The sequence below is a fragment of the Aethalodelphis obliquidens genome, unplaced genomic scaffold (genome assembly GCF_003676395.1).
Source record: "Aethalodelphis obliquidens isolate GAN/ISIS:26980383/991018 unplaced genomic scaffold, ASM367639v1 scaffold72, whole genome shotgun sequence".
NCBI classification, from domain to species: domain Eukaryota; kingdom Metazoa; phylum Chordata; class Mammalia; order Artiodactyla; family Delphinidae; genus Aethalodelphis; species Aethalodelphis obliquidens.
Genome location: NW_020838016.1, coordinates 7,070,632 through 7,096,430, shown reverse-complemented (window position 1 = coordinate 7,096,430; position 25,799 = coordinate 7,070,632). Strand labels below are relative to the sequence as shown.

General features: G+C 43.0%; 1 protein-coding gene across 5 annotated transcripts in view; it reads left to right on the top strand.

Annotated features, from left to right (window-relative positions):
• The window catches only part of NMNAT3 (nicotinamide nucleotide adenylyltransferase 3), a 116,972-nt gene that overhangs the window by 55,016 nt on the left and 36,157 nt on the right, over window positions 1-25,799 (top strand). The window contains exons 2-3 of one of the 5 annotated variants that reach the window (XR_003429695.1): window positions 11,949-11,975; window positions 13,034-13,444. The exons of the other annotated variants lie outside the window; for them this stretch is intronic. The gene's annotated coding sequence lies outside the window, so the exon portion shown is untranslated. Of the gene's footprint in view, window positions 1-11,948; window positions 11,976-13,033; window positions 13,445-25,799 lie in introns of those variants that run through there. 5 annotated transcript variants of the gene reach the window in all.

The following is a 25,799-nucleotide window of genomic DNA, read 5'->3' as shown; positions in this document are numbered from 1 at the left end:
TCCTCAATAAGATTTTCAGCAGATTTCTCATCAGAATCTTTGGAGGCCAGAAAGCAGTGTACTGATATATTCAAAGGGCTGGAAGAAAGCTGTCAACTAAGAATCCCATATCTGGGGAATTCCCCAGTGATCCAGCGGTTAGGACTCTGCTCTTCCGCTGCCAAGGATGTGGGTTCAATCCCTGGTCAGGGGACTAAGATCCCACAAGCTGCGCACCGTGGCCAAAAAACACAAGGAATCCCATATCTTGCAAAACTATCCTTCAAAAGTGAGAGGAAAATTAAGACATTCCTGGATAAAAAAAAGCTGAGGGAATTTGTTACCACTACACCTGCAAGAAATGCTCAGGGAGTCCTGCAGGTGAAATGAAGGGACCCAAGACGGTAACTCACATTTGTACGGAGAGATAAAGATCTCAATAAAGGTAAATACATGGGAAATTGTAAAAGCTAGTAACAATGGTTTGTAACTGTACTTTTTATTTTCTACACAATTTAAGAGATTAATACACTTAAAGAAAAAAAAAACTTGGTCTAAAACAAGCCAGTATTATTGTAACTTTGGTTTGTAACTTCAAGTCTGGCTTTCTACATAATTTAAGAGATTAATTCATTTAAAAGAATTAACAGTTTGGGGCACACAACGTATGAAGATGTAATTTTGTGCCATCAACAACCAAAAGGTGTGGGGACAGAGTGTTAAAAGAGCAGAGATTTTGTATGTCATTGAAGTTAAGCAGGTATAAATTCAAATTAGAGTGTTACAACTTTTGGATGTTAAATGTAATCCATGGTAACCAGAAATAAAATAGCTATAGAATACACAAGAGAAAATGAGAAAGGAATTTAAACGTTTCACTACTAAAAAATCAACTAAAAGACAGTAATGCAGGAAATGAGGGACAAAAATATATAAGGCATATAGAAAACAAATAGCACTATGACAGAAGTAAGTCCCTCCTTATCAGTAATTACCCTAACTGTAAATGTATTAACTCTCCAATCAGAAGATGAGGAACAAAATAAGGATGTCCATTCTTATCACTTCTATTCAACATAGTACTGGAGGTTCTAGCCAAAACAATAGGCAAGAAAAAGAAATAAAAGTCATCTAGACTGGAATAGGAAAAAAAATGTTGATGACATAATCATCTATGGAGAAAATACATAGAAATCTACAAAAAAGCTCCTAGAACTCATAGGTGAGTTTCGTAATGTTGCTAGATATGAGACAAATACATTAAAAACATTGCATTTCTATATACAAGCAGCAAAGAATCATAAATTAAAATTTTAAAATAATACCATTTACAATAGCATAAAAAAAGAGAGGGATAAATCTGGCAAAAGTGTGCAAAGATCCATATGCTAAAAACTACAAAACATTGTTGCGATAAATTTAATACAACCTAGCTAAAATGGAGAGATATGCCTTGTTTTGTGGGTTGGAAGACTCAACAGTGTTAAGATTTCATTTCTCTCCAAATTTACTTATAGATTCAATTCAACCCCAATAAGCTTTTTGGTAAAAATTGATAAGCTAATTCCAAAATTCATATGGAAATGCAAATGACCCAGGATAGCCAAAGTAATTTTGAAGAAAATGGAACAAAGTTGGAAGATTGACACTATCTGATTTCAAGACCAATTGTAAAGTTACAGTACTTGTTACAGTGTGGTATTGGTGTGAAAATAGTTAAATAGATCAATGGAACAGAATAGTGAGCGTGAAATTTGACCCCCCCCCCCTTACATAGATAAGGTGCAAAGGGGAATTCAAAAGAGAAAGGATACTCTTTGCAAACAATGGTATGGAACAATTGAATATCCATATGTTCCCCCCTACCCCCCCGCAAAAATAACATTCAACCCGAAGCTTGCACCATATGCAAAAACTAACTCAAAATAGATCATAAACTTTAATGTAAAGCATAAAACTATGAAATTTCTAGAGGAAAACAGGAGAAAATCTTGGTGACCTTAGGTTACAGATTTCTTAGATAAGACACTACCAAAAGCGTGATCCAAAACAGGAAGAAAAAAAAAAAAGACAAATTAGATTTCATCAAAATTAAAAGCTTCTCCTCTTCAAAAGACACTAAGAGAATAAAGGACAAGCCATAGCCTGGGAGAAAGGATTTGCAAAGCATAAATCCGTTAAAGGACTTTTATCCAGAATATATAAGAACATCTCAATACAGTAATTTTTTAAAAAACCAAATAACGCAGTAAAAATTGGAGGAACTATTTGAACAGACTCTTCACCAAAGAAGTTATATAGATGGCAAATAAGCACACAGAAAGATGCTTAACTGCATACAGAAAATGCAGAATAAGATCACAATGAGATACCCCTGCACCCCTATTAGAACAGCCAAAATTAAAAAGACCAGTCATACCAACTATGGACAAAGATGTGGAGTAATTGGACTTCTCATACACTACAGGAAGGAATGTGAATAGTTCAATGGCTGTGGAAAACAGCTTGTCAATCTCTTACACGTCAAAAATAAAATGTCCTTGTCTCTTAGAAAAAAAAAGTATATATCCATAGTCTAGCAATTCCACTTCACAAAATTTATCCTGAGGCACGTATGTGGGGGAAACAAAGAATATTTCTATTTGGGAGAAAGTAGGAATGTATTCCCTATATGTCTTAAAGTAGTTTGTGGAATCATGTTCTTTTCAGGGTGTATAGCATCTACTTTGCTTGGAATAAACATCTGCTTGACTCTTAGCCACTAAGCGGCTTTTCCCGGCAACCCTGACTCATCAGAAATGCCCCTGTTGTCTTCGCTCTGAGGTTTTTCAGGGCAGGGCCTGTACTCTGCTTTGTGCAATGTGCTGCTTCCCGGGCAGGTACATCTGTACACTGTATTGGAGACTTTGGATACTTCATGTACTTGCAGACTCTCATTTAGCACATGGTCAGGCTCTAGCATGGCTCAGCGAGGTGTCAGAGAATATTCCTCATCCTTAAAGCTCACGATAACCACAGAATGCGTGAATAATTAGTCATATGGATACAATATATTTTTATATTGCATATGATTTCTGTAACTTAAAGTATTAATAGGTAGAGAGGCCTCACATATGACCTCGAGCATCTTCTTGCCTTTATTCTCAGTCATTCTTGCATAGAAAGTACCTGGTCATTTTTGAAAGTCCAGAATGGATTCTGCCGTCTGTGTCTTTGTGTGTTACACAGCAGGTTGACATCTTTCAACGTTCCACAGATACCTACTGCATCTTCTTCATGCCAGGCACTGTTGCTGGAAATAGAATCGATTAAATTGCATCTCCTGCCCAAGAGGGATGCACAATGTAGGTGATGAGAGACACATGGTGGCAAGTGATTGTGGCACTAGATGCAATGGAGAGACATCTCTCACCTGGCGGTTGGGGAAAGCTTTTCGGAAGAGATGACACCCAAGGCTTCAAGAACATGAAAGACTTAGCCAAGCATAGTTTAGAGGGCATTATGGGCAGAGAAAGCAGCACTGGTAAAACACAGAGGTGGAAGAGAATCACGTTCCAGCACATGGGAGAGAAATGAGGCTGGAGGTAGGGAGAACCAGGTCATGGAGAGGGGTGCGTGGTGAGAATTTCCCTTCTCTGCACAGCTGGGCTTCCTCTCCCCCTACCCACAGCCCCAGTGGCTGGCTGTAGCCTCCCATAGCCAGCAGAGCTGTGCATCAAGCCATCACCCGACCCCTTATTTCTCCGGGGACAAGTATTTAAACAGGGCCTTTTCTCTCAATCAGAATCAGCTCACAGTTAAGGCTGGATGAAAATCTGGCCTCACAGCTGACTTTCTCTTTTCATCAAGAAAATGAAATCTCCCTTCTGTTGGTGTATTTTCACTAAAACAACTCACAATTTTAATTCGATATTACACTCATATAAATTGAACTAAACAAGCTGAAGCAATTTGTGTAGTACGTTTGAGGAGAAATTAATAGTTCACTCCTAGTTTGCTGCAGTAGCTCTAATTACTTTGTTGTTTTGAGCCCTTTCCCCTTTGCCAAGCACCCCTTCTTCAAAACTGCAACTGTCCTTCCTTCCTTTTTCTCCTGAAGCAACAGCAAAACCTTAAAAACTGACAGAGGCACTATAATATATCACAACTTTTTACTGTCTTTAGTCCTGCGATAACACACCCCTTTATAGTAAGAAACAATTATACATTGGATGAAAACTTAGGTCTGAAGATTTTCGTTGTTAATACCCTGACAAAAAGTCATACATGCTCAGAGGATGAAATGTTGAGCCAGCTATTTTTTTATACTCCTTTACTTGAAAATATTGGGGAATATGATAAGGGCTGGTAGGAATGTGTGGTATCTGTGGATTTTCTGTATTTTATAGTGTTGTCCTCTAATCATAGGCGCACTGTGTGCCGTGTGGGGAACTCTCAAAGAAGATTCTCAAAGCCTTGATGGATGAATTCGCGTAGTGGGCGTGGGTGGTTTTTAAAAGTTCATTTGGGAGTTTTATCTTGGTTTGCTGATTTTTGACAGAAGTGACTCAGCCCAGCGTATGACTAATCAGTAGCATCCGTCATACCTAAAGCTTTCTCTGGATTAAGAATTTGAGCCGGCATTTCTCTTAAGATGTTGGATGTATTCCCAGTTGTAAGTAGTTGTTTTCCCAACATGTAGTCACAAACTTACTAACGAAGGTTGAATTAAATTTAAATCCTGCTTTCTGTTACGTAGACAGTTTGTTATTTCTAGTCAGCATGACTTGGCCATTGGCCTATATTTCAACAACAAGCCACTTGTGTTCCTTTTTTAAAATCAGGTTTTCTGTCAGCTTCATTAATACTTCTTCATTTAATGATTATTTAGCACCTGTTCATTTTACATATTTAACAAACACAGACCATCCTCACTATTTGTCAGGTAGTGTTCTGAGTACATTACATTTAAACAAAGGTCATTGAATCTTCCTAACAACCCTATGAGGTGGATGTTGTCACTCTCCCTATTTTACACATGGGGAAGCTGAAGCTCAGAGAAGTTGAGTGGCTTGCCTGACATCACACGCAGGGTAGAGACAGTCTGCCCTGCAGTCTGTGCTTGTAGCCACCATGCCATCCGTGTTGCCTCCATTCACTCAACAAACTTCTTGTTGAGCACCTGTCTGTGCTGGAAACTGTGCTAGAAGCAGAGGCAACAAAAGTGAGCCCTGTGCCCCTGGGAGAGTGCCTTCGTCAGTTTAGGCTGCTATAAGCAAAAATGCCATAGACTGGGTGGCTTGTAAGCAAAAGAAATTTATTTCTCACAGTCTGGAGGCTGGAAGTCTGAGATCAGGGTGCCAGCATGGTTAGTTTGTGGCAAGAGCATTCTTCAGAGTTGCAGTCTCTGATTTCTCATCATGTCCTCACATGGAGGAGAGCAGAGAGAGGAAGCAAGCTCTCTCGTGACTCTTATAAGGTCACGAATCCTATTCATGAGGGCCCTACCCTCATGACCCTGACTAATCCCAATTACCTCCCAAAGGCCCCATCTCCTAATACCATCACATCAGGGAGTACAGTCTCAACATATGAATTTGGAGGGGACACAAGTATTCAGTTTGTAACAAGGAAGCAGACGTTAATCAGATTCCACAGAGGTAAAATTACTCGGGTGACAAATGCCTCTGAGGGGAGTTCCTGATGCTATCAGGGTGAACAGTGAGGCAACTTGACAGAGGCAGGAATCCAGGGCAAGTGTTTCTGAAAATGTAAGGACTGAGCTGGAGAAGAATAGTGAGGCACATTTTAGGTTGAAAGTGAGGTTGGCCTGGGTCAGGGGATGCAGGGAAAGAGCACTCTTGGACCAGGAAAGTGCGTGTACAAAGGCTCCTTGTGGGAAGAGGACAGAGCCGCTGAGGGATGACTGGGAAGCAGGAACAGAGGGGAGTGTTACAGGAGGTGAGGAAAGGGTTGGGGAGCAGACCGTGAGGGCCTTGCCGGCCATTGTTAAGGAGTCTGTTTTTCATCCTAAGAGCTGTGGGAAGATCTGCCTTTCCCTCCCTCCTCTTTGTATCTGCCCCCGCCATCCTAGCACTAAAGAGTGGGCGGAGGGAAGCCAGTTAAGAGGCAATTTAAGCAATACTTTTGATGAGAGGGTGACATGTCAATGAAAAGAAGTTGGTGGATGGGGAAGGTCATTAGAGGGTGAAGCTGGCCTGATAGTGGATTGGGTCTGAGGGAGAGAGAGAGCGCCACCCACGGAGAAGGAGAGAGTCTGGAAGTGGAGCAGACTTGGGGAGGGACAAGTTCAGCTTCAGACCTGTTGACTTTGAGAGACCCGCGCGAGAGAACATCACATGGGCTTTAATGATTACAGGAGACTGTGGAAGTGCAAGCCTGGGGCACAGCAGGTATTCAAGGTCAGGAGGTAGTGTTGTCCCTACCTTTATAGACAGGGAAACGGAGGCTTGGAGAGGTTATCACTTACAAAGTTAGTACGTGGGAGAGCTGGGGCCTGAACCCAGGCCTTGGGCCCCTAGGCCAGTGTTCTTCTCACTGCCTTGTGCTGCAGAGATACACCAGCAGGCTCCTGAATGTGCAAGTCCCAAAGACAGATTTGATGAGAGCAGAGTCTGGGTGAACTCATAGAAAGTAGAGAAGTGGTCGGGGCTTGATTTTGGAGTCTGAAATGCCAGGTAAGGAATGTGGACTTTAGGTGAAGGGAACTCACTGAAGCCCTTTGACCAAGTGTCTCATCAGATGCCTACGAAGTAAAGTCCCTGCCATGGATGGAACCTGGGCACAGGGATCCTCAGATAGATGGCCTCCAGAAAATCACCTGCTAGAATACTCTCAGCAGCCTGTACCTGGATAGCCGGACCCCATCTGCTGCCAGGGATGGCTGACTCAGAGTTCAAGCCCTCTTCTCCAGCGTGACCAGGACTCAGCCTTGGGGGCAAGTGCACGGCCCTGGACAACTCCTCCTGCCTGCAGCGTGGCCCCGTGTGCATTTCCCACCCTGTTGCCAAGGTGATCTTATGAGACCTTGGCAAATGCATGGATGAGGTTCTGCCTTCATGGTGGTTACTTGCCTGCCCATCTGGAAATGCTACCGAACAGGGAAATGACTTATTCTCAGCAAACTCTTGCTAACTCTGAACAGTGATCACTTTTTCCAAGTGCTCAGAAACTGTCAGTGTCAGACTATGTTTCCCGACTTTCGCTCTGGTTGGAATTCAGCTTCCCAAACTATATTTTCCAGATTTTATTCTCTGTGCTTTGTTTATAATTGATTCAGTAGATGCCCCCAGAAAGCAGAGCATTGGTCTTCTAGGTGCATGCGGCAGAAGTGGGCACAGAGCTGCTCTCAGCCAGATCCCTGTCCTGGCTTAGGCAGAATCCAGGAGGCCGTGCCTCTGCCTGCTCACAGGCCCCAACTGGCCCTGGCTGCTCCCCAGCCACGCTCGGCTCTGACTTGATGTTGCTCCCGAGATTCTCATCTCTTTTCCTGCTTTCCCTTGGATGCCACAACCTACAGGAGAAAGAACGCAGAATGGTGAACCATGGAAAGGACGTGCTCCCTTCCCTATGACCGTGGGGTCACAGAAAGAACACTGACTTTGAAGGCAGCCTTAGCATCAAATCCGCCTTCTAGTGCATGACCTTGAACAATTTACTTGACCCCTCCGACATGTGTTTCCTCAACTGCGACATGGGAAAAATATCTCCTAACTTTAAAGGTTATTTATTATAAGGGCTCAACGAGATGATGTATGAAGGGTCTAACCTACTCGACAAATCCAATACATGTTTGGTCTCTCCACCTGCATCCTGAGCAGGCCCCCCGCAGTGCGGGCTCAGAGTAGCTCCCGGTCCTGTGGCCACCACCAGACAGGTTAACATAATATTCTCACATCTACGCATGGAAGTGAGAAAACCGCAGAATTGTTTCTTCTGTTTTCTTTAGCACTTTCTTGATACTTTATGATATTATTGCCTAACAATCCTGCCCCACACATTTGTGGCATCCCAGATTAAATTGCATCGTAAAGATAACAACCTGGTTGAAAGCCTTGTCCTTTTCTTCCCTTTGGACAACCTTGAGGAGGGGAAAGGCATTTTATGGCTCCCAGGAGTTCCTCTCAGTGACTTGCATTTTAAATTGGAGCATAGTTATTACAATATCATTTACACCAGCAGTTTTCTTTTTTTTTCTTTTATTTAGCTCAGGGAAAGTACTTTATTTTCTGTTATTTTTATAATATTTGTGAGAAAGGACCACATCATATGCCTCAAAGAAAATTTAACTAAATTTCCCAAGCGAAAAAATTGTAGAGATCACTTTATCAAACCTCAGTGCAAAAAACCTGGAACTAAATAACTGAAATGTAATTTTTTTTTTTACATCTTTATTGGAGTATAATTGCTTTACAATGGTGTGTTAGTTTCTGCTTTATAACAAAGTGAATCAGTTATGCATATGTTCCCATATCTCTTCCCTCCTGCATCTCCCTCCCTCCCACCCTCCCTATCCCACCCCTCCAGGTGGTCACAAAGCACTGAGCTGATCTCCCTGTGCTATGCGGCTGCTTCCCACTAGCTATCTATTTTACGTTTGGTAGTGTATATATGTCCATGCCTCTCTCTCGCTTTGTCACAGCTTACCCTTCCCCCTCCCCATATCCTCAAGTCCATTCTCTAGTAGGCCTGTGTCTTTATTCCTGTCTTACCCCTAGGTTCTTCATGACATTTTTTTCCTTAAATTCCATATATATGTGTTAGCATACGGTATTTGTCTTTCTCTTTCTGACTCACTTCACTCTGTATGACAGACTCTAGGTCCATCCACCTCACTACAAATAGCTCAATTTCGTTTCTTTTTATGGCTGAGTAATATTCCATTGTATATATGTGCCACATCTTCTTTATCCATTCATCTGATGATGGACACTTAGGTTGTTTCCATTTCCGGGCTATTGTAAATAGAGCTGCAATGAACATTTTGGTACATGACTCTTTTTGAATTATGGTTTTCTCAGGGTATATGCCCAGTAGTGGGGTTGCTACACCAGCAGTTTTCTGTGTTAAATAAAAATGTCTGGTCAGTGTCCAGTGTGATGCACGTTACTTTTGCTACCCCTGTGACTTTAATTTTGATCCTTTATTACACAGTGAATATTGAGAGAATTAAATGCACCATGATATGGTGGTGCAGTACAGTCTGAGGTAAGGGGGAAAATTAAGCTATAATAATTCTATTTAAGGCAGTGACAGCCCCAGTTCTGGGTCTTCTGGGCTTCCGGAGATATCATCAGAGCATGAGTAAATATTATATAAGCTCAGCATGTTACTTTAATCTTGGGCTCACACGGACATTTATTAATCAGAGTGATTTTAATATATATTCATGGGCATTACCCCAGCCTGGTCTGAAAAACTGTTCATTTTCACGTTTCTAATTTAAGAGATCTTTCTGGAGAAGGTAGATTTAAGAGTGTTGAATTACTCCAGCAATTGTTTGGAACCAAGACAATTTGTTCCTCATCTTCTGAGGCTTTAAGGGTTTGAGGCTGCACCAATGTTACCCTCCAAATTCCTTCAAGAGGAGGTGCTGTTCTGATTTAATAACAAATCAGCATTTTCCTTATCCTTCTATCTCTACCTTGGGATGTAGCCTGAAGGGAAGCAGATCCTGGCAGGGTCTCTGAGGGGGGCAGTTTCCACGGTATGTACTCTCACACCAGACTCGGCTGTGCCAGGTTAGGGGGTGAACAGAACCTCACCTGTAAGTGTGCCTTGTATCAAGGCCCTCAGACACTTCCCGAGCACCCTGCACACCCCCGTATTCTGGTTTGCATCTGCCTCACTGCAGCTCACGTGCACGTGCTGTGAAAGATGGGAGCCATTGCTTGTGTCCTCATAAAGCATAAGATGCTTCCCACCTCTTCCCCTCGTTTCTCACCCTCTTCTCCTTTCCCCCAACCAGATAGAAAGCCAAAAGAAATCAATGTTTTTTGTTTAATTTTTTGCTGTTTTATTCTTCAAAAAGAGTTGAAATAGCAAAACACATATCCAGCAAAAAACTGGAGTCCCGAATACATAAAGAATCTCACCCTCATACCCTGTTGGTGGGAATGTTGGTGCAGCCACTATGGAAAACAGTATGGAGGTTTCTCAGAAAGTTAAAAATAGAGCTACCATATGATCCAGCTATCCCACTTCTGGGTATTTACCCAAAGAATATGAAAACACTGATTCGAAAAGATACATGCACCCCTATGTTCATTGCAACATTATTTACAATAGTCAAGATATGGATACAAAGTGCCCATCAACAGATGAATGGATAAAGAAGATATGGTATATATATATACAATGGAATACTACTCAGTCGTTAAAAACAAAAAGGAAATCTTGCCATCTGCGACAACATGGATGGACTTAGAAGGTATTAAGCTAAGTGAAATAAGTCAGAGAGAGAATGACAAATACCATATGATTTCACTTATATGTGCAACCTAAAAAACAAAACAAATGAACAGACAAAACAAAAACAAACTCATAGATACAGAGAGCCGATTAGTGGTTACCAGAGGGGAAGGGGTTTGGCAGGGGTGCTAAATGGGGACGGGGGTCAACTGTATGGTGATGGATGGTAACTAGACTTATCATGGTGATCATTTGTAGTGTATACAAATATCGACTTAGGTTGTACACCTGAATCTAATAAAATGTTATATACCAATTTTACCTCACTTAAAATAAATAATTCTCAAAATGTAATAAAAATACAAACAGTCCAATAAGGAAATGGGCAAAGACACATTTCACTGAAGAGGATACAGATGGCAAATAAACACATGAAAACGTATTTGACAACATTAGTCATTAGGGAAATGCAACTTTAAAAACATAACAGGGTATCACCATACACCTATTAAAATGGCTAAAATAAAAAATAATGATGACACTAAGTGCTTGAAAGGATGGAGAGAAAAAGGACCATTCGTAATTTCTGGTGGGAACGTAAAATGGCTCAACCTCTCTGGAAAACAGCCTGGCAGTTTTCTGTAAAACTAAAAGTGCAACTACCATATAACCCAGCAGTTACACACATGGGCATTTATCCCAGACAAATGAAAATTTATGCTCACACAAAACCTGTACTCAAATGTTCATTACAGCTTCATTTATAATAATTAAAAACTGGAGACAATCCAGGTATCCTTCAGGGGGGGAACAATTAAACTGGGATACATCCATACCATAGAATAGGCTCAGTATAATAAGAAACAAACTATACACACAACAACTTTGATGACTCTCCAGGGAGTATTGCTGTGTGAAAAAAGCCAATCCTAAAAGGTTATGTATTAAATGATTCCATTTATATAACGGCCTTGAGATGACAAAACTATATAAATAAGAATAGACTCGTGATTGCCAGGGGTTAGGATGAGGGCTTGGGAGCAATGGGAGGGAAGTGGGTGTGGTTATAAAAGGACAACACGAGGGTTCCTGGTGGTGAGGGAACTATCATGTAGTTTGCTGTTGCTGGTGGATCCATGAAACCTACAGATGAAACGAAATTTCATAGAACTAAACACACACACTCAAATGAGCAAGTGAGCGCATGTGGAACTGGTGAAAGCCGAATAAGATCGGTGGATTTGATCAGTCTCAGTCCTGGGTGTGATATCAAGTATCATGCTGGAAGATGCTACCACTGGGGGAAACGGGGTGAAGGGCACATGGGATTGTCCTGCATTATTTCTTACAACTGCTTTTAAATCAGCAATTATCTCAAAAACTTAATTTAAAAAAACAAGAAAGATGGAAGCAGCGTATTTTATGAATGTAAGGATGAAAGGGTGAAGTGAGGAAGTGACACTGTCTTTTCAGTGGACCTCTTCCACACCAGGGGTTTTTAAATAGAATCATGTCATCCTCAAAACGGTGCTGTGAGTATTAATATTCCCATTTTACAGGTGTAAGTAAACTTGAGGGCTGGAGAGGTGATACATTTTTTATTTTTTATTTTTATTTTTATTTTTTTTATTTTTATTTTTTTATTTTTTTTATTTTTTTTATTTTTTTATTTTTTTTAAACATCTTTATTGGAGTATAATTGCTTTACAATGGTATGTTAGTTTCAGCTTCACAACAAAATGAATCAGTTATATATACACATATGTTCCCATATCTCTTCCTGCTTGCGTCTCCCTCCCTCCCACCCTCCCTATCCCACCCCTCCAGGCGGTCACAAAGCACCGAGCTGATCTCCCTGTGCTATGCGGCTGCTTCCCACTAGCTATCTACCTTACGTTTGGTAGTGTATATATGTCCATGCCTCTTTATCGCTTTGTCACCGTTTACCCTTCCCCCTCCCCATAGCCTCAAGTCCATTCTCTAGTAAGTCTGTGTCTTTATTCCTGTTTCACCCCTAGGTTTTTCATGACATTTTTTTTTTCTTAAATTCCATATATATGTGTTAGCATACGGTATTTGTCTCTCTCTTTCTGACTTACTTCACTCTGTATGACAGACTCTAGGTCTATCCACCTCATTACAAATAGCTCAATTTCGTCTCTTTTTATGGCTGAGTAATATTCCATTGTATATATGTGCCACATCTTCTTTATCCATTCATCCGATGGGCAGAAGACCTAAATAGACATTTCTCCAAAGAAGATATACAGAGTGCCAACAAACACATGAAAGAATGCTCAACATCACTAATCATTAGAGAAATGCAAATCAAAACGACAATGAGATATCATCTCACACCAGTCAGAATGGCCATCATCAAAAAATCTAGAAACAATAAATGCTGGAGAGGGTGTGGAGAAAAGGGAACCCTCTTACACTGTTGGTGGGAATGTAAATTGATACAGCCACTGTGGAGAACAGTATGGAGGTTCCTTAAAAAGCTACAAATAGAACTACCATATGACCCAGCAATCCCACTACTGGGCATATACCCTGAGAAAACCATAATTCAAAAAGAGTCATGTACCAAAATGTTCATTGCAGCTCTATTTACAATAGCCCAGAGATGGAAACAACCTAAGAGGTGATACATTTTGCATGAGATCTCCCCAGCAAGTAAAAGACAAAGCCCCAGTCTCTTAGAATGCAAAGCCAGTGCTCTTGTCATCTCTCCATGCGGGTCCCCATCTCCTGAGCAAACCATGCTGTCTCTACCTGCTGCTCCTGCCACCATACCAGCCAGTCAGGTTGAACTTTCAACTCCCTGAGGAGACAGCTGCCGAGTTAATATGCCAGGACCTGCAACCATCTCGGTCTTCCAAATGGGAAGCAAAGATCATTCAGAATCAGGCACCAGCATTTGCCTGCTTTTCTAAGCAGGTCATAAAGAGAACTCATGCAAGAGCATTCAGAAAATCCAAGCCAACATCAGATAAAACAGCGAAGTAACACTCCCCACAGCACAAAGGGCATTAATTAAAACGCATTGAAAAGATGTGTCTGTATAAATACTTCTAGAGATGAGGTTGTTGAGAGAGGGTTCGACCTTGGGGAGATTGATGAGTTACTGATCATTATAGGGAAGATAAATCTTAAGAGGACAAAATCATTTAAGAATGGATTTTATAAGCTAATGAGATTGGTTCCTTCAAGTGGGTGAAAGGGAACAGAGTGAAAAGAATTCAGGATGGGAATGGGGTAGAAACTAGGAAGAGGGAGGAGAGAGCCTTCTCTGAGCATACCACTGTTTTCAGTCTGTCTCTTAGAACCACAGAATCTCACACCCCCAAAAACTACCTGTATAATTAAGGTCAACCAGGCTGTGAGGGGAACCCAAGCGGTAATACAGACAGTAACAAATGAGCCTATCTCTATTATAAATGAATACATTACCACACCGGAGCCAATGGGAAAGGAAAGAACCAACTTCAGTAACTTGGAAAGCATCATTGTGACTGGATACTGCAAGGCTAAAGCCAAAAAAAAAAAGTGCATAAATACTGTTCTCTAGTTAGAAAATGTATTTTCCACGGGAGTGTAGGTAAGCAATTTTGAAACTACTCTGTGAATCATAGTAGGATCAAGCAAATGAGTAAATTATTGTGGGTGACAGAGCCAGGTATCTCAGTGTTAAAAAAAGGAGGTACAAATAAGGAAAGGAGGGGAAGGCTAGAATGAACTCTGTGGTGTTGGATTAGAATCGGAAGTTCCAGTATGAACTCATGGTTTTTAATAGATATCCAGATGGATAGTTACAGAAATAAATACAGCAAGGTGTGTGTACACATGTGTGAGTAAATATGTATATATAATTTCTAGTTCTGTCTTCTAAGAGGTGCCTAGAAACCACAAAATTCCAGAAGCAATGAGCACAACTAGCCCTCTTGGTCTCTAATAAAAGAAACCCAAGTTTCTTAGAAAAATGATTAATTCCAGAGCAGGGGCAGAGAAAGTACAGGATGAGCATGAATGTCTTGTGGTTCTAGAAAGCAAGGGAATACTTAATAAATGATGGGAGCATGTCAAAAAAACAAAGGAGGCAACTTAAAGGAGCTTCCATTGGGTAAATCTGGGATAATCTGAGGAACAAAATAATGATCATGGATTCCACCCCACAGAATAAAATAAATATTCATGAGTCCATATTGACATAAATAAGTGATTTAATGAATAAGTGCAGGAAAGGCAACATTTCTTCCTTCCAGTAGAATTGTAATTAATACTGTAGAAAGAATGTTGGAAATAGAAAATCACCATTTGGCCAACATCATAGTAATGATTGTTGCACACCAAAATCCTCAATGGATGCTAAAATTAGTGGGTGAAAGTATGATATTTGCATAGTCTCAAAGCACTTTCCCACAAGATCCTTGTTCATTACAAATACACAGGAGAAAATAGTGACTTCACAATAGAGAAATCTGGAAGACACCACCTCAACAAAGTATTAAAGGTAATATCACCAGAATCAAAACAGATCAACATCATGTGCCCCCCGATATGGTGCACCGAGACAGACATGACGTCATCTCTGAGATACTCTTGCCTAAGGTACATAACCTCAATCTACTCATGAGAAAACATCAGAATGACCAAACTGAGGGATGTTCTACAAAATAACTGGCACCTCCTTTTCTAAAGGCTATGAGAGCCTGAGAAGCTGTCCCTGATTAGAGGAAACCAAGGAGATAGGACAGTCACATGTGATGTGACTGGGAATCCTGGATCAGACCCTACATTAGAAAAAAAGCCATTGTGGACAAAATAGGGGAAGTATGAACGAGGTCTATAGATTAGTGAATGGTGTTAATGTTAATTTCCTGGTTTAGATCACTGTATCATGCTTATATAAGATGGTAACATTAGCAGAAGTCTAGTGAAGAATATGTGGAAAGTCTTTGTACTATCTTCATTGAAGTCTAAAACTATTCTGAAATAAAAAGCTAAAAGATGTACAACTACAAAGGAAACCAATAATTATATTGAAACCATTATCCAGATAAATAAGCAACTTCGCTGTATAGTAAAAATAATTTTATTACTTGAAACCAAAATAATAGTAATAATATTACATTTGAATGGCTCCTCACATATTACAAAATGTTTTTACATACATTCTGTTATTTAATCCCCCCGAAACAAGCCCACGAGGTAGCATTGTTTTCCTCCCACTTTAGAGGTGAAGAATCTTAATCTAAGAGTTACTTGGTATGGTTAAAACAAGCACAGATCATGTCAAGAAGCAAAACTTCAGAGCCAGACGAATGGACCTGGGACCTTTCAAATCCCAGCGCTGCCATTTCCATCCTATTGCAACCTTGGCCAAGCCAGTTATGAAATCTTCGGGGATTCTGAGATTATTGTGAGAATCTACAGGAGTCAGAGCATCCCTGACAATGGTCCTGGCCACACTGTAGACACTCAGAGTAGGACACAGCTTAACGATATTTGAAGGAGTCCATCTCTTTTTAAAAAAAATCTATATGTCTGCGTATGTGTAGAATATACACATAAGTCTGCATATATTTGTGTATTTTTAAGAGTAACAATAGGTACATTTGCGAAGTGACCATTTCTCGTATCAAGATGTGTAAGGAATGAACTAGGGTGAGGAGGAAGAGTGGCGATCCCCTGGCAGGCAGCCCCTGCACTGCTCTCTGAATCATCCCCCATCTGTCTGTAGTGCTGCTGCCATCTGTGGAAGTGCTTGGAAAACTTTGAAGCTATTTGAACCCAGGATATCTTTTCCTGAGCCTGCTGAGGACTTCAACACACACAAGCTATAGAATAAGAAGCAGGAGGCTGGCATTGCCTTGCCCAGTGCCCTGCACACCGCTGCCCCCTCATCGCGTGCTTATTACATGAATTTATGAGAACTTTGCCTGGAGAGTAGTTGTCTCTCCACCTTCATATTTTGCACCGAATTGCTTTGCACTTGGTGGTCTTTCATGTCTCTTCTACCTCTTGGAATGTAGTGGATTTACGTCTCCTCTGAGACTAGGCTCAAAAATTAGCATGTGAGACAAATCGCATATAATCAATAATACCCTTGAACATACCTTGAATCGCTCCATGCAGGATGACGTGTGTACAGCTCAGTGTAGAGTTTCAGTTAAGAGTGTCCCTGGAACCAGACTACCTAGGTTCACACTCCAGTGCTACAATGAATTCACTTTGTGACCTGGGGCACTTAACCTCTCTTCAATTTTTGCGGTATGCGGGCCTCTCACTGTTGTGGCCTCTCCCGTTGCGGAGCACAGGCTCCGGACGCGCAGGTTCAACGGCCATGGCTCACGGCATGTGGGACCTTCCCGGACCGGGGCACGAACCCGTGTCCCCTGCATCGGCAGGCGGACTCTCAACCACTGCGCCACCAGGGAAGCCCTTAACCTCTCTTCTTTTTGTAAAAGAGTATGAGGATTAAAGAGATGGTATATGTAAAGCCTTTAGCACAGTTCCCAATACTTTGTTGGCACTCAGTATATGCCACTCATTACAGATCTTCCTCCACTGATGATGGGATTACATCCGGATCAACCCATCGTAAGTTGCGAACACTGAAATTCGAAAATGCATTTACTACATCTGACCTCCCAAACATCATAGCTTAGCCTCGCCTACATTAAATGTGCTCAGAACATTTACATTTAGCTGGGCAAAATTCTTTAACACAAAGCCTATCTTATAATAAAGGGTTGACTGTCTCATATAATTCATTGAATACTGTTCTGAAAGTGAAAAACAGAATGGTTGTATGAGTACAGAATGGTTGTAAGTATAGCGGTTGTTTACCCTGGTGATCGCGTGGCTGACTAGGAACTGTGGCTGCTACCGCTGCCCCAGCATCACAAGAGAGTATGTACTGCATATCACTAGACTGGGAAAGGTCAAAATTAAAACTTCAAAGTATGGTTTCTACTGAGTGCATATCACTTTTGCACCATCAAAAAGTCAAGGACTGTCTGTATTATTATTATACATTTATATATGTACAATAAATGCAGTGCACACATAAAATATAACTTTAAAATAATTACATAAACTAGAGCATATAGCTGAGTAAGTTAAGTCCTTTTCTGCTGTGATCCCCCAGGACTAGCTCCTTAAGCAGTAACAAGCTGCATTTTGAGCTGGGTTTAAAGCCCCTTATGGTTGCCACATGGCTAGCACCAGGGTCTCTCCCCAACAACTAGCTGAGGTCCAGCTTCCACATTTCTGAAAGCAGATTGGGGCTGAATTTTCCCATCAGATAAACTGGCATGGCAGCCCTGTGTGGCATTTTTCACTCTTGTCACAGAGGTAACTGAGGGACTCATGCCTTGGATCAGAGATTCTATTGAGACTCTAGATCCCAGGATTCTACCGGGACACCATGTCTGGTGCCGCTTGGTGGTTATTGGTACCTAGGGATAAATATGTGCAATTATATCTCGTCTTCCAACCTTTGAATGCAACCTGGAATAATAACACTGTGTTTTTTATCTCCAGACTGGACATAAGAAAGATGGTGGCAACAGGGGAGCAGTGGTGGTGACTTGCTCTGACAGCAGTTATCGTGGCTACAGTGCGGGGGATGGTTGCAGTAGTGGCAGTGGCAGTAGTGTGGGTCACGGGGTAATAATAGCAGTGGTGTTGGTTGCTCAGTGTGGTGGTAATGGTGGTGGTGGTGGTAGTGATGGCCAGGTCATGGTGATGGTGATGGTCATGGCAGTGGTCTTGTCGGTCATTGTATGATGATGGTGGCACTATCAGTATAATGGGAGTGGTAGGGATTGGAGTATTAGTCAGAAATGCTGGTCATGATTTGAGGATGGTGGGAGCGAGAGTTGGTGATGGTCAAGTAGACTGTGATTCCCATTATTTTGATCAGTGCTTGAACTTGGATGTCGAGAGTGGGAGGTTTGTGTTTGAGGGAGCTCCCCATGTGATCTAATGTGCACCCCCAGTTGTGAAACATTTTCCTAGGCCTGGGTCTTGAGGGCAGGGCATCTAAGTGAAAGCAGCCTGATCCCCCTGATAGAGTTTGCCGGTGGGTTAAACTGAGTATTGGACAAACTGTGGTCCTCTGAATGTTCATCCAGTGGAATGTTCCATGAAACTAAATGAGCTTGGCAAACCCTGAGATTTCCATTCCTTTCTTTTAGAGTTACTGTGCACATCCACATGTTAGGGGCTCTCAGAGGATCTGTAATCTGCAGTAAAAACCTGTTTCACTTTGTCTACCCCAGTGTTTCCCAAGCCTACTAGATCACTGAACTCTTTTTCTTTGGGGGAGCTGGTAGGTACCTATTAACCATTACACAGAACAGCTACAGAGGCACTAATCTAAACAACACTTGAAATGAAAAGTAAAAACTTTTAAGAAAAATGGTCCCCCAAAGGGACTAATATTTTAGTGCTTGGTGAGAACAGTTAGCTTTAGGTTACTTTTGCAACTCTAGATTATGTCCTATATTGCAAGTGAACAAGACCATCTACAATTTATATAAATCAGAATTGACAGATGCATATATTAGACATGTAAATTAAGGGTATTATTAGAAACCAACTTCAAAAATGAAATTGCATTAAACTCTATAAAACATTTACAACCTAAGAAATTCATATCCTTTTTTTTTTTTTTTTTTTTGTGGTACGCGGGCCTCTCACTGCTGTGGCCTCTCCCGTTGCAGAGCACAGGCTCCGGACACGCAGGCTCAGCGGCCGTGGCTCACGGGCCCAGCCATTCCGCAGCATGTGGGATCTTCCCGGACCGGGGCACGAACCCGTGTCCCCTGCATAGGCAGGCAGACTCTCAACCATTGTGCCACCAGGGAAGCCCCATATCCTTTTTTTTTTAAACTAAACATTTTTTTGAGATATAATGACTTTATCCTTTTATTCCATACTCATAAAATTGGCCATTTGGTCATAATAGCAAAGTGGTCCTTGTTTACCTTAGAGCTCGGTTACCTTAGAGCTAGGTTAATCAAAGAACCTTGGATGACTGAAAGGAAGTAGTCCCTCTACAGTCAGTGCTGACCCACGGCTCTCCACTCACGTGTAAGAATCACCTAGGATGCTTGGGAAAAAATGGAAGTTCTTAAGCCTCACTGCCAGAGAGCACATCTAGGGGCAGCTTGGAATATGCATTTTTAATAATGACATCAATGCAGACCTCACTTTGAAAAGTACCAGAAAAGTACTGATGTTAAAACACGGTCATCCCGCTCATTCCTTCCAAGGTTGATCTTGGGAAAAATTCCAGGTTCAGGCTTCTTGCCCCTGCAGCAGTTTCAGGAGCAGCCCCAGTGGTAGAGGTGGGCTAGTGGGCTGCTTGGGTCTCTTCCCCAATGCAAGGTCTGTTAACCTCGAGGGCAAAGTCCATAACCTCACCAGATGCGCTTAAAGAATAGGAAAACGGCCTCCTGATTCCTACAGCGATCTCTTCCCATTCACTGATCAGTCGTTAGTCTTAACACGAATAATGAAAAAGGGCAGCTAAGCAATTTAAATTTTATCCATAAAATGAAGCCCTTGATTTCACCACAGCGTTTAACTCCATGACCTATTTTATTGAATCCCTTAGCAGATCTTGGACAGTTTCCTTGAGTATAAATTACCATGAAGGTAAATTGAAAACGTATCAAGAAATGGGCAAGGATATTCGTGCAGAATCAAGGAGTCATCAAGCTTCAGTTGTTCTGAAGATTTTTTTAAAAAGTCTCTTTCGGGCTTCCCTGGTGGCGCAGTGGTTGAGAGTCCGCCTGCCCATGCAGGGGACGCGGGTTCGTGCCCCGGTCCGGGAAGATCCCACATGCCGCGGAGCGGCTGCGCCCGTGAGCCATGGCCGCTGAGCCTGCGCGTCCGGAGCCTGTGCTCCGCAACGGGAGAGGCCACAGCAGTGAGAGGCCCACGTACCGCCAAAAAAAAAAAAAGTCTCTTTCAGTATAGTTAAAGTAGAAAGAATTGATTTGATTAACAAGATTTTACCTTTCATAGGTCGCCATCTGTCTTCAGCAATCGTACATGACTCAGTTTAGCTGTCCCCCCTCCAGAAAACCTGCTCTACCTGTTCAGAGCCTCTTCAGTGCTCCCTGTGTACCCTCTGCCCCATGTTGACCACCTTGTGGTGACTATTCATCTCCCCAGGACTGAACCCCCATGAGGGCAGAGCTCCCACCATATTTATTTCAGAATTCACAGTGCTGGTACATTACCCGACTTAAAGTGCCTGCCACGCCGGCCCCTCTTGTCTTAAGAAGAGAAATGGTGTTTGTAGTGAAAACAAAAGAGAAGGAGGGGAAAATTCAGATTCAACTGATATTTCTAGCATGTTCTCCATCCATGTGTCTGCCCTGAACTGGTGTCTGTCTCCTGCGTGAGCTCATTTGATGCAGGTGGAGAGAATGGGGGACTGAGAGGTTAAGTAATTTGCCCCAGGTCACACAGCTCAGCAGCTGCAGAGCTGAGTCTCACGCTCAGGTGTGTCTCTGCCTGCTCGCCCTCAAGTTCCTGCCGCTATAAAGCCTGTCTGGAGAGGACAGTTGAAGGGACTGATTGCGCAGGCCCAGTTATTCATTCATGGAAAACGAGGCTGCTTTGCGTAGATTCCAGGCACAGAGGCTGCCCCGGGGCGGTGTTCGGGCAGCTTTCCCTTGACCCCGTCAGCGGACTACACACCGAGCCGGAACTGCCCGATTGCAACCTGCCCCCCCCCCACTGCCTTCCTTCCTGTATTTTTCCTGCCGAATCTAAGGCCTTCAATGAGATGGTAACGAGCTTCTGAGGCGCCACGAGACCCTAGCATTTGGGATTCTGCTGAGTTCTTTTTAAAACCTATCTTCTCTGAAAGGACAGTCATTCCGTTCAGCAGACAGAGATGCAGCGCCAGGAGTTAAAATAATGAAAAATAGAGACGCACGAAAGAAAAAGAATTTCTGATACCCTGAAAGCACATAGGACCCCACGGAGCCAGCCACCCCCCTGGAGGCTTTGTCAGGGCTCAGCCAGTTGAAGGAACTGCCAGCGGCCCAGTGCCAAGTGCCTGAGACTCGGGGGGGGATGATTGCAGAGAGTGGGATGGGAGAGAGAGGAAACCAAGAAGTCCTTTTTCTCCAAGACCAGAAGGAAGTGTAAACCCTATGAAATATCGCCACCTTGTTGTTTACTCTGTGAAGTTTTTAAGAAATGACAAACACAAAACAGGACATTTGGCAATGAAAGAAAGAAGCCTCAGGCTGACCAGCTCAGGCATGGAAAGACTCAGACCAGAGGGGGCTTTGTCGTGTGCAGGAAGAGTTTGCCGGTTGAAAGAAAGACTGTTCGCACAGAAAGAGGTGAGGGAAGTGGAGGGCAGACAAGGAGAGGAGCGTACACCAAGGGCACTGAGGAGGGAGGAAGGGTGGTTATACTTCCAGGAACGGCCCGCTCAGTCCCAGCTGGCCCACTGTGCTTCCGGAGGGCTGCCACTCTACTTGGGATGCTGGGAATGCCGGATGTGGTCTCCTCCCTGCTGCCACCCAGGCCCACAGTGGACATCAAAATAGATGGGTGCTCCTGGCCAGTAGTGCCCAGAGCAGAGCAGTCTCAAGTTCATTTGGACCACGAGAGCTAAGAGCATTCCAGCTGAAGAAACAAACATACACATGAAGAAAAGAGCAAAACTTGTTCAATAAGCTTGAGCGCTGATAAAGAAAAAAGATGCCAAAACGGCCTCAAAGCCTCAGCGGCCTCAGCCTGATCATGTTCGTTAGACTTAGCGTAACTGAACACGGGTTCGGCCGCTCACCGCTCAACAGCCGATAAATCGAGGGCTAAGCTTCAGCAGAAAAGAAAAGTATTTTATTCAGAAAAGCCAGCAATCTGGGGCGATGGACGTATGTCCAGAGACTGACTCCAGTGATTCTGCTCAGACGTGACAACTTTTAAAGGGAAAAGGGGGAAAGAATCTCAGCTGATCATCGGGCAGGGGGTCAGATTCTTCGTCATCTTTCCATTGCGCACAGACCTGCTGACTTCCCGCATCTTCCTTGGGACCCCGTCTGGCTCACGAGGTCCTTCTGCAATTGGATGTTCTCTTGCCCACGTGGTCTGCCTGCGCCAGAGAGGTCCACCCGCAAATTTACTAAGGGGAAGCTAGGGGTAGAGGGTCAATCATTCTTGAACTCCTTAATTCTTCCTTCTTACTCCTCCTAATGCAGGAAAGGAATCAACAGCGTAGGTAGGGTGTTGTGTATATGTAGTAAAGCAGAAATCTGGAGCTAAGTTAACTGTTGCCTGATGACCTCATCTTTATGATGAAGGTCTAAAGAAAACAGGGGTGATCAAACAGAGAAGAGGCAAAGGAGCTGCTTACGTTAGCTTGGAGGCCCAGGTAATCACAGCTGCTTTTTGAAAGCAGGTAGATCCATGTAGTTGAGAACCTGGCCTTTTTTGTTTTTGTTTATTTTTCAACCTGCTTATCATCCCTCCGGCTTCTTTTCCTTGTTTCCTTGGTTCCTAACAGCACTGGCAACAGTTGCTCTTGATATTTCTTAAAGGGTTCCTGCCCTTCAAGGCCTCATTTCCAAGGGTGCTTTTCAGCAATAACAAAAGAAAGAAGAACATGGACAAAAGGGTCCACGAAGTGGGTCAGGGTGGGACTGCGTGTGTGCTCAGAACACTGAGCTTCTCCCGGCAAAAGCCCCAGAACTGGAGGCTGCCAAATGCCTCCTAGCGTCACCTAACACCTCTCGCCGCTGTTTTGACAAGTGTAGTTTTGTTTTAAATATGTATGGTAATTCTTAATAAAATGCTGATAAATGTGCCAGAGCATACGCTCCATGGAAATAATGAAGTCCTTACCGTGTGGAATGCTATTAAGTCTTTGCTTCACGGTTCGTGAGCCTGCTAAGCATTTGAAGCAGCAGTAACATTTTACTGAAGCCCCGTCCTTTTGGGGGAGATGGTCTCATTTGTCCAGGTCAGCTCTAGAGGGGGCAGAATCTCTGTCATACGCCCGAGAGGCCTGCTTTGGGGATGTACAAGGCAAGGTGGGGCTACCTAGTGGTACCCTTCTGAGGCCTGGCTGCCTTATGTCTCCCCAAAGCTCACTAGTCGTCATCAGTACAGCGCAACAGAAAAAGTACAGGCAGACCTGCGTTCGGATCACAGTCCTGCCATTTCCTTGTTGTATTACCGTGGGAAAAATCACATAACCTTTCTGAATCTCTCTTCCTGTTCTAGTTATTATTACTAGTAACAAACCAGCACAGACTTGTAGGTGTAAATTGACTGTTTTGTTATGCTCAGAGCACAGTGAGGATGGCTTGTCTCCACTCCATGATGTTTGAGGCCTCAGCTGAGAAGACTCAAAATATTGGGAGTCGGGCTTCCCTGGTGGCGCAGTGGTTGAGAGTCTACCTGCCGATGCAGGGGACATGGGTTCGTGACCCGGTCCGGGAATATCCCACATGCCGCCGAGCGGCTGGGCCCGTGAGCCATGGCCGCTGAGCCTGCGCGTCCGGAGCCTGTGCTCCGCAACAGGAGAGGCCACAACAGTGAGAGGCCTGCATACCACAAAAAAAAAAAAAAAAAAAGAAAAGTAAAAGACTGGGAGTGAGTGGACAGCAGGGAACAAACGTCATCTGGAGACCTCTTCGCTCACACGGCTGGCAGCTGCTGCTGCGTGCCGGCAGGGCGCCAGCTGGGACGTTGACGTTGACCCTAACCGTACTCCTGGCTGCGCTAGGGGGACTCTGCATAGGCTGGTTGGGGTTTTCACGGCCTGGTAGCTGGGTTCTAAGACCGAGCGTCTGCAGATCACAAGGTGGAAGCACGTGGCATTTTTATGGCCCAGCCTCAGAAGTCACACATTCTCACTTCTGCCCCAAACACAGGCGCCCACCCAGGTCCAAGGGGACCTCTGGATGGAGGAATGGCCGGATCTAGGAGAGCACGCAGGCTGGGAGATCATGATGGGACCATCTTTGTAAAATACAGTCTGCCACAGTTCCCTCCTCTGCTGACCGGCCAGGCCAGGGCGTAGAGCGAGTCACGACGGCTGAGCCCCAGCCCCGCACCACAAACTGTTCACATGTTATCAGAGTCTTGCTAGTGTAAATCATTTAAATAAGCCTGGGGGCTAGGAGAACACAAGGGGTCGTAGCTACCTCGTGTATTCTCTCACAGGGATGGCGCAAGCACAGGGTGGCCACCAAGCAAGCAAGTTTTAAGTTTCCGTTCATGTCGCATCTGCTAATATCCCATTAGCCAAAGCCCAAAATCAAGGGGCGGGGACGTATGTTCTGCCTTAGTGAGGCAGTGGCAGAGGGGTGGGTGTGCGATATTATAATAGCAGAGTGAGGAATTAGGACCGATAATCCAATCTACCATCACCATTCTCTAGAACAAAGAAAATTGGATAAGGATATTGTGGCATTATAGCTAGTGTTTGACAGTATAATCTTGGATGCAAAATACCCACATAAAGTAGTAGGTTATCAAATTACTACTAAAAGAATAATTCAACATGACCAGGTAGCATGCATCCCAGTATTCAAGGACAGTATAACATAAAGAAATCTATTAATATATTGCATTACTAAGGTAATATATTTTTATGAAACTTAAATCATCATCTCAATACACACTTAAAAGCCATTCAATAAACATCCAGCACTTACTCGGGGATTTTTTTTTTAAAGCTCTTAGTAAAGTAGAACTAGTATACTTGTCTAGCATGATAGATGATGGCATAACACTTCAGAAGCATTCACACAGAAGCAGGGAAATAGAAAAGAATGCTTACTCACCACTATTATTTTCTGATGGCGTCAATCAAATATAGTTACAGAAAGGAGACTCAGTTTTCATTATTGCAGGCGGTGTTACTGTATCCCTAGAAAATCCAGGAGAGGCATTTGAAAAGCTGTTAGAACTAATAAGTTCAGTAACATAGCCCAGACTCAAAATAAACAAACCAAAGTACAGTTTTCTATATGACAGTTGTAATACAATGTAATGAAAAAACTACATATATATATATTAAAATATGAGGGAAAAAAGATCTATTCACAAGAGAAACAGCTAAGGACATCTGCCCCCAAGGCTAACCTGAACCCGAAACGTGAAGGATACTGAGGGCAGTGGCTCTGTCCTCTTCTGAGAGACTTGACCAAATGAAATATGACCAGCTCCTCACTGGAATGGGCATTCACTGATTGGCTTTTCAGTGAGAAGGCCAATGGGTATTTTTCTTTGTTTAACGTGAGAAAGGTATCCCAAGTTTCTCCTAGAAGACTGACCATGTGCTCAGACAGCTCTCTAAGACATTAAAATGTAATTTTTAAAAAATATCTTTTTAAATGTATTTATTTGGTTGCACTGGG